Source organism: Procambarus clarkii, chromosome 66, assembly GCF_040958095.1.
Source record: "Procambarus clarkii isolate CNS0578487 chromosome 66, FALCON_Pclarkii_2.0, whole genome shotgun sequence".
Taxonomy (NCBI): Eukaryota; Metazoa; Arthropoda; class Malacostraca; order Decapoda; family Cambaridae; genus Procambarus; species Procambarus clarkii.
The window spans coordinates 12,046,893-12,062,593 of NC_091215.1; positions in this window are offsets into that span (position 1 = coordinate 12,046,893).

A 15,701-nucleotide genomic window follows, 5' to 3' on the forward strand; every position below is an offset into this window, starting at 1 on the left:
ATTTGGGATGTTTGGGATATATTGAAAACTTCAAGGAGGGTTTGTGCAAAATGTGATTCATCGCCGCTTTCAATAATTGGCATATTTTTGGTATAAAAATTCGTAATTTCAAACTGCGAATACGTGCAAAGAGCCAGAATTTGGTTCCAAAATATGGCTCTAGCGTCGAATTTTAACATTTGGGATATTTTGAAAACCTGGGGGGAGGATAAAATGTGAACCATCGCTGCTTTTAGTAATTAGCATATTTTCAGTATAAAAAGTCGTAAATTCAAACTGCGAATACGTACAAAAAGTTGAAATTTCAAACTGCTAATGAGTGCAGAGAGCTACAATTTGGCTCCAAAATATGGCTCAAGCGTCGAATTTGTGATGTTTGGGATATTTTGAAAACTGCAGGGAGGGTTTGGGCAAAATGTGATCCATCGCCGCTCTCAGCAATTGGCATATTTTCAGTATAAAAAGCCGTAATTTCAAACTACTGCGAATACAAGCAGAAAGCCAAAATTTGGCTCCAAATCATGACTCAAGGGTCGAATTTGGGATGTTTGGGATATTTAGAAAACTGCAGGGAGGGTTTGGGCAAAATGTGATTCATCGCCGATTTCAGTAACTGTCAATTTTTTGGTATAAAAAGTCGTAATTTCTAACTGCGAATACGTGCAGAGAGCCAGAATTTGACTCCAAAATATGGTTCAAGCGGTGAATTTGGGATGTTTTTGATTTTTTGAAAACTGCGAGGGGGGGATGGGAAGGGTTTGGCCAAAATGTGACCCATTGCCGCTGTCAGAAATTAGCATGTTTTCAGTAGAAAAAGTCGTAATTTCAAACTGCGAATACGTGCAGAGAGCAAGAATTTGGCTTCAAAATACGGCTCAAGGGTCGAATTTAGGATGTTATCTTGAGGTTACCTTGAGATGATTTCGGGGATTTTTAGTGTCCCCGCGGCCCGGTCCGCGGCCAGACCTCCACTCCCAGAAAGCAGCCCGTGACAGCTGACGAACACCCAGGTACCTATTTTACTCAAGGTACTCAAGCGTATTGCTCTCTGCACGTATTCGCAGTTTGAAATTACGACTTTTTCTACTGAAAACATGCTAATTTCTGACAGCGGCAATGGGTCACATTTTGGCCAAACCCTTCCCATCCCCCCTCGCAGTTTTCAAAAATCAAATTTTTTGCAAACTGCAGAGGGGCTAGGTAACAGGGGCAAAGAGTGAAAGAAACTCTGCCCAATGTTTCTCACCGGCACCTGGGATCAAACCCAGGACCAGGATGTTTGGAATATTTTGAAAACTGCAGAGAGCATTTGGGTAAAATGTGATCCATCGCCGCTTTCAGTAATTGGCATATTTTCAGTATAAAAAGTCGTAATTTAAACTGGCGAATACGTGCAGAGATCCAGAATTTGCCTCCAAAATATGGCTCAAGGGTGGAATTTGGGATGTTTTGGATCATTTGAAAAATGCAGGGCGGGTTTGGGCAAACTGTGACCCATCGCCGCTCTCAGTAATTGGCATATTTTCGGTATAAAAAGTCGTAATTTCAAGCTGCGAATACGTGATGAGAGCCAGAATTTGGCTCCAAAATATGGCTCAAGGGTCGAATTTGGGATGTTTGGGATATTTTGAAAACTGCAGGGAGGGTTTGGACAACATGTGATCCATCGCCGATCTCAGTAATTGGCATATTTTCGGTATAAATTTCGTAATTTCAAGCTGCGAATACGTGCAGAGACCCAGAATTTGGCTTCAAATTATGCCTCCAGGGACGAATTACGGATGTTTGGGATATTTTGAAAACTGCAAGAAGGGTTTGGGCAAAATGTAATCCATCGCCGCTTTCAGTAATTGGCATAATTTCGGTATAAAAAGTCGTATTTTCAAACTGCGAATACGTGCAGAGCCAGAATTTGGCTTCAAAATATGGCTCAAGCGTCGAATTTGTGATGTTTCGGATATTTTGAAAACTGCAGGGGGGGGGGGGGTTAGCAAAATGTGATCCGTCGCGGCTCTCAGTAATTAGCATATTTTCAGTATAAACAGTCGTAATTTCAAACTGCGAATACGTGCTGAAAGCAATAATTTGGCTTCAAAATATGGCTCAAGGTTCGAATTTGAGATGTTTGGAACATTTTGAAACCTGCAGAGTGGGTTTGGGCAAAATGTGATCTATCGCCGCTCCAAAATATGGCTCAAGCGTCGAATTTGGGATGTTTGGGATATTTTAAAAACTGCATGGAGGGTTTGGTCAAAATGTGATCTATCGCTGCTCTAAGTAATTGGCATATTTTTGGTGTAAAATGTCCTAATTTCAAACTGCAAATATGTGCAGAGTCAGAATTTGGCTCCAAAATATAGCTCCAGGGTCAAATTTGGGATGTTTGAGATATTTTGAAAACTGCAGGGGGTTTTGGGCAAAATGTGACCCATCACTGCTCTCAGTAATTGGCATATTTTCGTTATAAAAAGTCGTAATTTCAAACTTCGAATACGTGCCGAGAGCCAGAATTTGTCTCCAAAATATGGCTCAAGTGTCGAATTTGAGATGTTTGGGATATTTCGAAAACTACAGGGGGGTTTGGAAAAAATGTGACCCATCGCCGCTCCCAGTAATTGGCATATTCACGGTATAAAAAGTCGTAATTTCAAACTGCGAATACGTGCAAAGAGCCATAATTTGGCTACAAAATATGGCTCATGGGTCGAATTTGAGACGCTGGGATATTTTGAAAATTGCAGGGGGTTTTGGGCAAAATGTGATCCTTCGCCGCTCACAGTAATTGGCATTATTTCGGTATAAAAAGTCGAAATTTCAAACTGCTAATACGTGCAGAGAGCAAGAATTTGGCTCCAAAATATGGCTCAAGAGTCGAATTTGGGATGTTTACGATATTTTGAAAACTGCAGACAAGGTTTGGTCAAAATGTGATCCATCGTCGCTCTCAGTAATTGGCATATTTTCGGTATAAAATTTCGAAATTTCTTACTGCGAATATGTGCAGAGAACCAGAATTTGGCTGCAAAATATGGCTCAAGGGTCGAATTTGGGATGTTTAGGATATTTTGAAAACTGCAGAGAAGGTTTGGGCAAAATGTGATCCATCGCATTTTCAGTAATTGGCATACTTTCGGCATAAAAAGTCATAATTTCAAACTGCGAATACATGCAAAGAGCCAAAATTTGGCTCCAAAACATGGCTCAAGCTTCCAATTTGGGATGTTTGGGATATATTGAAAACTTCAGGGAGGGTTTGGGCAAAATGTGATCCATCGCCGCTTTTAATAATTGGCATATTTTTTGTATAAAAATTCGTAATTTCAAATTGCGAATACGTGCAGAGAGCCAGAACTTGGTTCCAAAATATGGCTCAAGCGTCGAATTTGGGACATTTGGGATATTTTGAACACCTGGGGGGTGGACAAAATGTGAACCATCGCTGCTTTCAGTAATTAGCATATTTTCAGTATAAAAAGTCGTAAATTCAAACTTCGAATACGTACAAAAAAGTCGAAATTTCAAACTGCTAATAAGGGCAGGGAGCCACAATTTGATTCCAAAATATGGCTAATAACGTCGAATTTGCAATGTTTGGGATATTTAGAAAACTGCAGGTAGGGTTTGGGCAAAATGTGATCAATCGCCGCTTTCAGTAACTGTCATATTTTTGGTATAAAATGTCGTAATTTCTAACTGCGAATACGTGCAGAGAGCCAGAATTTGACTCCAAAATATGGCACAAGCGTTGAATTTGGGACGTTTGGGATATTTTGAAAACTGCGAGGGGGGGATGGGGAGGGTTTGGCCAAAATGTGACCCATTGCCGCTGTCAGTAATTAGCATGTTTTCAGTATAAAAAGTCGTAATTTCAAACTGCGAATACGTGCAGAGTGCAAGAATTTGGCTCCAAAATACTCCTCAAGGGTCGAATTTGGGATGTTATCTTGAGGTTATCTTGAGATGATTTCGGGGCTTTTTAGTGTCCCCGCGGCCCGGTCCTCGACCAGGCCTCCACTCCCAGAAAGCATCCCGTGAGAGCTGACTAACACCCAGAAACCTATATTACTGCTAGGTAACAGGGGCATAGAGTGAAAGAAACACTGCCCAATGTTTCTCGCTGGCGCCTGGGATCAAACCCAGGACCAGGATGTTTGGAATATTTTGAAAACTGCAGGGTGGATTTGGGTAAAATGTGATCCATCGCCGATTTCATTAACTGTCATATTTCTAGTATAAAAAGTCGTAATTTAAACCGGCGAATACGTGCAGAGAGCCAGAATTTGCTTCCAAAATATGGGTCAAGGGTGGAATTTGGGATGTTTTGGATAATTTGAAAAATACAGGGTGGGTTGGGGCAAAATGTGACCCATCGCCGCTCTCAGCAATTGGCATATTTTTGGTATAAAAAGTAATTTCAAACTGCGAAAACGTGCAGAGAGCCATAATTTGGCTCCTAAATATGGCTCAAGGGTAAAATTTGGGAATGTTTGGGATATTTTGAAAAGTGCAGGGGGTTTTGCACAATATGTGATCCATCGCCACTCTCAGTAATTGGCATATTTTCGGTATAAATTTATTAATTTCAAACTGCGAATACGTGCAGAGACCCAGAATTTGGCTTCAAATTATTCCTCCAGGGACGAATTACGGCTGTTTGGAATATTTTGAAAACTGCAGGGAGCGTTTGGGCAAAATGTGATCCATTGCCGCTTTCAGTAATTGGCATAATTTCGGTATAAATAGTCGTATTTTCAAACTGCAAATACGTGCAGAGAGCTAGTATTATCTTCAAAATACGGCTCAAGCGTCGAATTTGGGATGTTTCGGATATTTTGAAAACTGCAGGGGGGGGGGGGTTGTCAAAATGTGATCCATCGCTGCTCTCAGTAATTAGCATATTTCCAGTATAAAAAGTCATAATTTCAAACTGCGAATACGTGCTGAAAGCAATAATTTGGCTTCAAAATATTGTTCAAGCGTCGAATTTGAGATGTTTGAGATATTTTGAAACCTGCAGGGAGAGTTTGGGCAAAATGTGATCTATCGCCGCTCCAAAATATCTCAAACATCCCAAATTCGATCCTTGAGCTATGTTTTGGAGCCAAATTTTGGTTCTGTGCATGTATTCGCAGTTTGAAATTATGACTTTTTATACCGAAAGTATGCCAATTACTTAAACTGCGATGGATCACATTTGGCCCAAACCTTCTCTGCAGTTTTCAAAATATTCTAAACATCCCAAATTCGACAATTGAGCCATATTCTGGCTCTCTGCATATATTCGCAGTCAGAAATTTCGACTTTTTATACCGAAAATATGCCAATTACTGAGAGCGACGATGGATCATATTTTGACCAAACCCTCCATGCAGTTTTCAAAATATCGCAAACATCCCAAATTCGACTATTGAACCATATTTTGGAGCCAAATTCTTGCTCTCTGCACGTATTAGCAGTTTGAAATTTCGAATTTTTATACCGAAATAATGCCAATTACTGTGAGCAGCGAAGGATCACATTTTCCCAAAACCCCCTACAGTTTTCAAAATATCCGAAACATCTCAAATTCGACCCTTGAGCCATATTTTGGAGCCAAATTCTGGCTCTTTGCACGTATTCGCAGTTTGAAATTACGATTTTTATAATGAAAATATGCTAATTACTGAGAGCGGCGATGGGTCACATTTTGCCAAAACCCTCACTGCAGTTTTCCAAATATCCCAAACATTCCAAATTCGACCCCTGAGCCAAATTTTGGAGCCAACTTCTGGCTCTTTGCACATATTCGCAGTTTGAAATTACAACTTTTTATACCGAAAATATGCCAATTACTGAAAACGGCGATGGATCACATACTGCCCAAACCCTTCCTTCAGTTTTCGAAATATCCAAAACATCCCAAGTTCGCCGCTTGAACCATATTTTGGATTAAATTTCTGGCTCTCTGCACGTATTCGCAGATTGAAATTACGACATTTTATACCGAAAATATGCAAATTACTGAAAGCGGCGATGGATCGCATTCTGCCCAAACCCTCCCAGCAGTTTTCAAAATATCCCAAACATCCTAATTTTGACGCATGAGCCATATTTTGAAGCCAAATTCTGGCTCTCTGCACGTATTCGCAGTTTAAAATTACGAATTTTTATACCGAAAATATGCCAATTACTGAGAGCAGCGATGTCTTTTAAGCCTCTGCTTCCCTCTCTTGATCCTCTGCATCACTCTCTTGAGCCTCTGCATCACTCTCTTCAGCTTCTGCATCACTCTCGTAAGCCTCTGAATCACTCTCTTGAGCCTCTGTATCACTCTCTTGAGCCCCTGCATCCCTCGACTTGAGCCTCTGCATCACTCTCTTGAGCCTTTGCATCACCCTTTTAAGCCTCTGCATCCCTCTTTTGAGCATCTGCATCACTTTCTTAAGCCTCTGCATCACTCTCTTATGCCTCTGCATCACTCTCCTAAGCCTCTGAATCACTCTCTTGAGCCTCTGTATCACTCTCTTGAGCCCCTGCATCCCTCGACTTGAGCCTCTGCATCACTCTCTTGAGCCTTTGCATCACCCTTTTAAGCCTCTGCATCCCTCTTTTGAGCTTCTGCATCACTTTCTTAAGCCTCTGCATCACTCGCTTATGCCTCTGCATCACTCTCGTAAGCCTCTGAATCACTCTCTTGAGCCTCTGTATCACTCTCTTGAGCCCCTTCATCCCTCGCTTGAGCCTCTGCATCACTCTCTTGAGCCTTTGCATCACCCTTTTAAGCCTCTGCATCCCTCTTTTGAGCTTCTGCATCACTTTCTTAAGCCTCTGCATCACTCTCTTATGCCTCTGCATCACTCTCGTAAGCCTCTGAATCACTCTCTTGAGCCTCTGCATCCCTCTCTTGAGCCTCTGCATCACTCCTAAGAGCCTCTGCATCCCTCTCTTGTGCCTCTTCATACCTCACTTGAGCCTCTGCATCCCTCTCTTGAGCCTCTGCATCACTCTCTTGAACTCCTGCATCCCTCTCATGAGCATCTGCATCCCTCACTTGAACCTTTGCATCACTCTCTTAAGCCTCTGCATCACTCTCTTGAGCCTCTGCGTCACTCTCAAGAGCCTCTGCATCACTCTCTTGAGCCTCTGCATCCCTCTATTGAACTCCTGCATCCCTCTCATGAGCCTCTGCATCCCTCTCTTGAGCCTCTGCATCACTCTCAAGAGCCTCTGCATCTCTCTCTTGAGCCTCTGCATCCTTCTCTTGAGCCCCTGCATCCCTCCCTTGAGCCTCTGCATCCCTCTCTTGAACCTCTGCATCCCTCTCTTAAGCCTCTGCATCACTCTCTTCAGCCTCTGCATCACTCTTCAAAATGTGATCCTTCGCCGCGCTCAATAATTGGCATATTTTCCGTATAAAAAGTAGTCATTTCAAACTGCGAATACGTGCTGAGAGTCAGAATTTGGCTCCATATTTAGAATCAAGGGTAGAATTTAGGATGTTTGGGGTATTTTGAAAACTGCAGGGAGGGTTTGGGCAAAATGTGATGCATCGCCGCTCTCAGTAATTGGCATATTTTCGGTATAAAAAGTTGTAATTTCAAACTGCGAATACGTGCAGAGTGCCAGAATTTGGCTCTAAAATATGACTCAAGCGTCGAATTTGGGATGTTTGGGATATTTTGAAAACTGCAGGGAGTGTTTGGGCAAAATGTGATCCATCGCCGCTTTCAGTATTTGGCATATTTTCGGTATAAAAAGTCGTAATTTCAAACTGCGAATACGTGCAGAGAGCCAGAATTTGGCTCAAAAATATTGTTCAAGCGTCGAATTTGTTATGTTTGAGTTATTTTGAAAATTGCAGGGGGGGTTTTGGCAAAATGTGACCCATCGCTGCTCTCAGTAATTGGCATATTGTCGGTATAAAATAAAATAATTTCAAACTGCGAATACGTGCAGATAGCCCGAATTTGGCTCCAAAATATGTCCCAAGCGTCGACTTTGATATGTTTTGGATATTTTGAAAACTGCAGAGAGGGTTTGGGCAAAATGTGATCCATCGCCGCTTTCAGTAATTGGCCTATTTTCGGTATAAAAAGTCGTAATTTCGAACTGCGAATAAGTGCAGAGAGCCAGAATTTGGCTGCAAAATATGGCTCAAGGGTCGACTTTTTAATGTTTTGGATATTTTGAAAAGTTCAGGAAGGGTTTGTGCCAAATGTGATCCCTCGCCGCTCTCAGTAATTGGCATTTTTTCGGTATAAAAAGTCGTAATTTCAAACTGCGAATACGTGCAGACAGCCAGAATTTGGCTCAAAAATATGGCTCAAGCGTCAAATTTGTTATGTTTGGGATATTTGGAAAACTGCAGGGAGGGTTTGGGCAGAATGTGATCCATCGCCGCTTTCAGTAATTGGCATATTTTCTGTATAAAAAGTCGTAATTTCAAACTGCGAATACGTGCAGAAAGCCAGAATTTGTCTCCAAAATATGGCTGAAGGTTCGAATTTGGGATGTTTGGGATATTTTGCAAACTGCAGAGGGCGGTTTGGGCAAAATGTAACCTATCGCTGCTTTCAGTAATTGGCATATTTTCGGTATAAAATGAAATAATTTCAAACTGCGAATACGTGCAGAGATCCAGAATTTGGCTTCAAAATATGGCTCTAGGGTCGACTTTTGGATGTTTTGGATATTTTGAAAAGTGCAGAGAGGGTTTGGGCAAATTGTGATCCATCGGTGCTCTCAGTAAATGGCATTTTTTCTGTATGAAAAGTCGTAATTTCAAACTGCGAATACGTGTATAGAGTCAGAATTTGGTTCCAAAATATAGCTCAAGGGTCAAATTTTGGATGTTTACGATATTTTGAAAACTGCAGACAAGGTTTGGGCAAAATGTGATCCATCGCAGTTTCGGTAATTGGCATACTTTCGGTATAAAAAGTCATAATTTCAAACTGCGAATACATGCAGAGATCCAGAATTTGGCTTCAAAATATGGCTCTAGGGTCGACTTTTGGATGTTTGGAATATTTTGAAAACTGCAGAGAGGGTTTGGGCAAATTGTGACCTATCGCTGCTTTTAGTTATTGGCATATTTTCAGTATAAAAATTCGCAATTTCAAACTGCGAATATGTGCAGAGAGCCAGATTTTGGCTCTAAAATATGGCTCAAGGGTCGAATTTGGGATGTTTACGATATTTTGAAAACTGCAGACAAGGTTTGGGCAAAATGTGATCCATAGCAGTTTCGGTAATTGGCATACTTTCGGTATAAAAAGTCATAATTTCAAACTGCGAATACATGCAATGAGCTAAAATTTGGCTCCAAAACATGGCTCAAGCATCGAATTAGGGATGTTTGGGATATTTTGAAAACTGCAGGGAGGGTTTGGGCAAAATGTGATCCATCGCTGCTCTCAGTAATTGGCATACTTTCGGTATAAAAAGTCGTAATTTCAAACTGTGAATACGTGCATAGAGCCAGAATTTGGCTCCAAAATATGGCTCAAGCTTCTAATTTGGGATGTTTGGGATATATTGAAAACTTCAAGGAGGGTTTGTGCAAAATGTGATTCATCGCCGCTTTCAATAATTGGCATATTTTTGGTATAAAAATTCGTAATTTCAAACTGCGAATGCGTGCAAAGAGCCAGAATTTGGTTCCAAAATAAGGCTCTAGCTTCGAATTTGGGACATTTGGGATATTTTGAAAACCTGGGGGAGGGGAGGACAAAATGTGAACCATCGCTGCTTTTAGTAATTATCATATTTTCAGTATAAAAAGTCGTAAAATCAAACTGCGAATACGTACAAAAAGTTGAAATTTCAAACTGCTAATAAGTGCAGAGAGCTACAATTTGGCTCCAAAATATGGCTCAAGCGTCGAATTTGTGATGTTTGGGATATTTTGAAAACTGCAGGGAGGGTTTGGGCAAAATGTGATCCATCGCCGCTCTCAGCAATTGGCATATTTTCGGTATAAAAAGCTGTAATTTCAAACTACTGCGAATACAAGCAGAAAGCCAAAATTTGGCTCCAAATCATGACTCAAGGGTCGAATTTGGGATGTTTGGGATATTTAGAAAACTGCAGGGAGGGTTTGGGCAAAATGTGATTCATCGCCGCTTTCAGTAACTGTCAATTTTTTGGTATAAAAAGTCGTAATTTCTAACTGCGAATACGTGCAGAGAGCCAGAATTTGACTCCAAAATATGGCTCAAGCGGTGAATTTGGGATGTTTTTGATTTTTTGAAAACTGTGAGGGGGGGATGGGAAGGGTTTGGCCAAAATGTGACCCATTGCCGCTGTCAGAAATTAGCATGTTTTCAGTATAAAAAGTCGTAATTTCAAACTGCGTATACGTGCAGAGAGCAAGAATTTGGCTTCAAAATACGGCTCAAGGGTCGAATTTGGGATGTTATCTTGAGGTTATCTTGAGATGATTTCGGGGATTTTTAGTGTCCCCGCGGCCCGGTCCGCGGCCAGACCTCCACTCCCAGAAAGCAGCCCGTGACAGCTGACGAACACCCAGGTATCTATTTTACTCAAGGTACTCAAGCGTATCGCTCTCTGCACGTATTCGCAGTTTGAAATTACGACTTTTTCTACTGAAAACATGCTAATTTCTGACAGCGGCAATGGGTCACATTTTGGCCAAACCCTTCCCATCCCCCCCTCGCAGTTTTCAAAAAATCAAAATTTTTGCAAACTGCAGAGGGGCTAGGTAACAGGGGCAAAGAGTGATAGAAACTCTGCCCAATGTTTCTCGCCGGCACCTGGGATCAAACCCAGGACCAGGATGTTTGGAATATTTTGAAAACTGCAGAGAGCATTTGGGTAAAATGTGATCCATCGCCGCTTTCAGTAATTGGCATATTTTCAGTATAAAAAGTCGTAATTTAAACTGGCGAATACGTGCAGAGTTCCAGAATTTGCCTCCAAAATATGGCTCAAGGGTGGAATTTGGGATGTTTTGGATAATTTGAAAAATGCAGGGGGGGTTTGGGCAAATTGTGACCCATCGCCGCTCTCAGTAATTGGAATATTTTCGGTATAAAAAGTCGTAATTTCAAGCTGTGAATACGTGATCAGAGCCAGAATTTGGCTCCAAAATATGGCTCAAGGGTCAAATTTGGGGTGTTTGGGATATTTTGAAAACTGCAGGGAGGGTTTGGACAACATGTGATCCATCGCCGATCTCAGTAATTGGCATATTTTCGGTATAAATTTCGTAATTACAAACTGCGAATACGTGCAGAGACCCAGAATTTGGCTTCAAATTATGCCTCCAGGGACGAATTACGGATGTTTGGGATATTTTGAAAACTGCAGGAAGGGTTTGGGCAAAATGTAATCCATCGCCGCTTTCAGTAATTGGCATAATTTCGGTATAAAAAGTCGTATTTTCAAACTGCGAATACGTGCAGAGCCAGAATTTGGCTACAAAATATGGCTCAAGCGTCGAATTTGTTATGTTTGAGTTATTTTGAAAATTGCAGGGGGGGTTTTGGCAAAATGTGACCCATCGCTGCTCTCAGTAATTGGCATATTGTCGGTATAAAATAAAATAATTTCAAACTGCGAATACGTGCAGATAGCCCGAATTTGGCTCCAAAATATGTCCCAAGCGTCGACTTTGATATGTTTTGGATATTTTGAAAACTGCAGAGAGGGTTTGGGCAAAATGTGATCCATCGCCGCTTTCAGTAATTGGCCTATTTTCGGTATAAAAAGTCGTAATTTCGAACTGCGAATAAGTGCAGAGAGCCAGAATTTGGCTGCAAAATATGGCTCAAGGGTCGACTTTTTAATGTTTTGGATATTTTGAAAAGTTCAGGAAGGGTTTGTGCCAAATGTGATCCCTCGCCGCTCTCAGTAATTGGCATTTTTTCGGTATAAAAAGTCGTAATTTCAAACTGCGAATACGTGCAGACAGCCAGAATTTGGCTCAAAAATATGGCTCAAGCGTCAAATTTGTTATGTTTGGGATATTTGGAAAACTGCAGGGAGGGTTTGGGCAGAATGTGATCCATCGCCGCTTTCAGTAATTGGCATATTTTCTGTATAAAAAGTCGTAATTTCAAACTGCGAATACGTGCAGAAAGCCAGAATTTGTCTCCAAAATATGGCTGAAGGTTCGAATTTGGGATGTTTGGGATATTTTGCAAACTGCAGAGGGCGGTTTGGGCAAAATGTAACCTATCGCTGCTTTCAGTAATTGGCATATTTTCGGTATAAAATGAAATAATTTCAAACTGCGAATACGTGCAGAGATCCAGAATTTGGCTTCAAAATATGGCTCTAGGGTCGACTTTTGGATGTTTTGGATATTTTGAAAAGTGCAGAGAGGGTTTGGGCAAATTGTGATCCATCGGTGCTCTCAGTAAATGGCATTTTTTCTGTATGAAAAGTCGTAATTTCAAACTGCGAATACGTGTATAGAGTCAGAATTTGGTTCCAAAATATAGCTCAAGGGTCAAATTTTGGATGTTTACGATATTTTGAAAACTGCAGACAAGGTTTGGGCAAAATGTGATCCATCGCAGTTTCGGTAATTGGCATACTTTCGGTATAAAAAGTCATAATTTCAAACTGCGAATACATGCAGAGATCCAGAATTTGGCTTCAAAATATGGCTCTAGGGTCGACTTTTGGATGTTTGGAATATTTTGAAAACTGCAGAGAGGGTTTGGGCAAATTGTGACCTATCGCTGCTTTTAGTTATTGGCATATTTTCAGTATAAAAATTCGCAATTTCAAACTGCGAATATGTGCAGAGAGCCAGATTTTGGCTCTAAAATATGGCTCAAGGGTCGAATTTGGGATGTTTACGATATTTTGAAAACTGCAGACAAGGTTTGGGCAAAATGTGATCCATCGCAGTTTCGGTAATTGGCATACTTTCGGTATAAAAAGTCATAATTTCAAACTGCGAATACATGCAATGAGCTAAAATTTGGCTCCAAAACATGGCTCAAGCATCGAATTAGGGATGTTTGGGATATTTTGAAAACTGCAGGGAGGGTTTGGGCAAAATGTGATCCATCGCTGCTCTCAGTAATTGGCATACTTTCGGTATAAAAAGTCGTAATTTCAAACTGTGAATACGTGCATAGAGCCAGAATTTGGCTCCAAAATATGGCTCAAGCTTCTAATTTGGGATGTTTGGGATATATTGAAAACTTCAAGGAGGGTTTGTGCAAAATGTGATTCATCGCCGCTTTCAATAATTGGCATATTTTTGGTATAAAAATTCGTAATTTCAAACTGCGAATGCGTGCAAAGAGCCAGAATTTGGTTCCAAAATAAGGCTCTAGCTTCGAATTTGGGACATTTGGGATATTTTGAAAACCTGGGGGAGGGGAGGACAAAATGTGAACCATCGCTGCTTTTAGTAATTATCATATTTTCAGTATAAAAAGTCGTAAAATCAAACTGCGAATACGTACAAAAAGTTGAAATTTCAAACTGCTAATAAGTGCAGAGAGCTACAATTTGGCTCCAAAATATGGCTCAAGCGTCGAATTTGTGATGTTTGGGATATTTTGAAAACTGCAGGGAGGGTTTGGGCAAAATGTGATCCATCGCCGCTCTCAGCAATTGGCATATTTTCGGTATAAAAAGCTGTAATTTCAAACTACTGCGAATACAAGCAGAAAGCCAAAATTTGGCTCCAAATCATGACTCAAGGGTCGAATTTGGGATGTTTGGGATATTTAGAAAACTGCAGGGAGGGTTTGGGCAAAATGTGATTCATCGCCGCTTTCAGTAACTGTCAATTTTTTGGTATAAAAAGTCGTAATTTCTAACTGCGAATACGTGCAGAGAGCCAGAATTTGACTCCAAAATATGGCTCAAGCGGTGAATTTGGGATGTTTTTGATTTTTTGAAAACTGTGAGGGGGGGATGGGAAGGGTTTGGCCAAAATGTGACCCATTGCCGCTGTCAGAAATTAGCATGTTTTCAGTATAAAAAGTCGTAATTTCAAACTGCGTATACGTGCAGAGAGCAAGAATTTGGCTTCAAAATACGGCTCAAGGGTCGAATTTGGGATGTTATCTTGAGGTTATCTTGAGATGATTTCGGGGATTTTTAGTGTCCCCGCGGCCCGGTCCGCGGCCAGACCTCCACTCCCAGAAAGCAGCCCGTGACAGCTGACGAACACCCAGGTATCTATTTTACTCAAGGTACTCAAGCGTATCGCTCTCTGCACGTATTCGCAGTTTGAAATTACGACTTTTTCTACTGAAAACATGCTAATTTCTGACAGCGGCAATGGGTCACATTTTGGCCAAACCCTTCCCATCCCCCCCTCGCAGTTTTCAAAAAATCAAAATTTTTGCAAACTGCAGAGGGGCTAGGTAACAGGGGCAAAGAGTGATAGAAACTCTGCCCAATGTTTCTCGCCGGCAACTGGGATCAAACCCAGGACATGGATGTTTGGAATATTTTGAAAACTGCAGAGAGCAATTGGGTAAAATGTGATCCATCGCCGCTTTCAGTAATTGGCATATTTTCAGTATAAAAAGTCGTAATTTAAACTGGCGAATACGTGCAGAGTTCCAGAATTTGCCTCCAAAATATGGCTCAAGGGTGGAATTTGGGATGTTTTGGATAATTTGAAAAATGCAGGGGGGGTTTGGGCAAATTGTGACCCATCGCCGCTCTCAGTAATTGGAATATTTTCGGTATAAAAAGTCGTAATTTCAAGCTGTGAATACGTGATCAGAGCCAGAATTTGGCTCCAAAATATGGCTCAAGGGTCAAATTTGGGGTGTTTGGGATATTTTGAAAACTGCAGGGAGGGTTTGGACAACATGTGATCCATCGCCGATCTCAGTAATTGGCATATTTTCGGTATAAATTTGGTAATTACAAACTGCGAATACGTGCAGAGACCCAGAATTTGGCTTCAAATTATGCCTCCAGGGACGAATTACGGATGTTTGGGATATTTTGAAAACTGCAGGAAGGGTTTGGGCAAAATGTAATCCATCGCCGCTTTCAGTAATTGGCATAATTTCGGTATAAAAAGTCGTATTTTCAAACTGCGAATACGTGCAGAGCCAGAATTTGGCTACAAAATATAGCTCAAGCGTCGAATTTGTGATGTTTCGGATATTTTGAATACTGCATTTAGCAAAATGTGATCCGTCGCCGCTCTCAGTAATTACCATATTTTCAGTATAAACAGTCGTAATTTCAAACTGCGAATAAGTGCTGAAAGCAATAATTTGTCTTCAAAATATGGCTCAAGGTTCGAATTTGAGATGTTTGGGATATTTTGAAACCTACAGAGTGGGTTTGGGCAAAATGTGATCAATCGCCGCTCCAAAATATGCCTCAAGCGTCGAATTTGGGATGTTTGGGATATTTTAAAAACTGCATGGAGGGTTTGGGCAAAATGTGATCTATCGCTGCTCTAAGTAATTGGCATATTTTTGGTGTAAAATGTCCTAATTATAAACTGCAAATACGTGCAGAGAGTCAGAATTTGGCTCCAAAATATAGCTCCAGGGTCAAATTTGGGATGTTTGAGATATTTTGAAAACTGCAGGGGGTTTTGGGCAAAATGTGACCCATCACTGCTCTCAGTAATTGGCATATTTTCGTTATAAAAAGTCGTAATTTCAAACTTCGAATACGTGCAGAGAGCCAGAATTTGTCTCCAAAATATGGCTCAAGTGTCGAATTTGAGATGTTTGGGATATTTCGAAAACTAC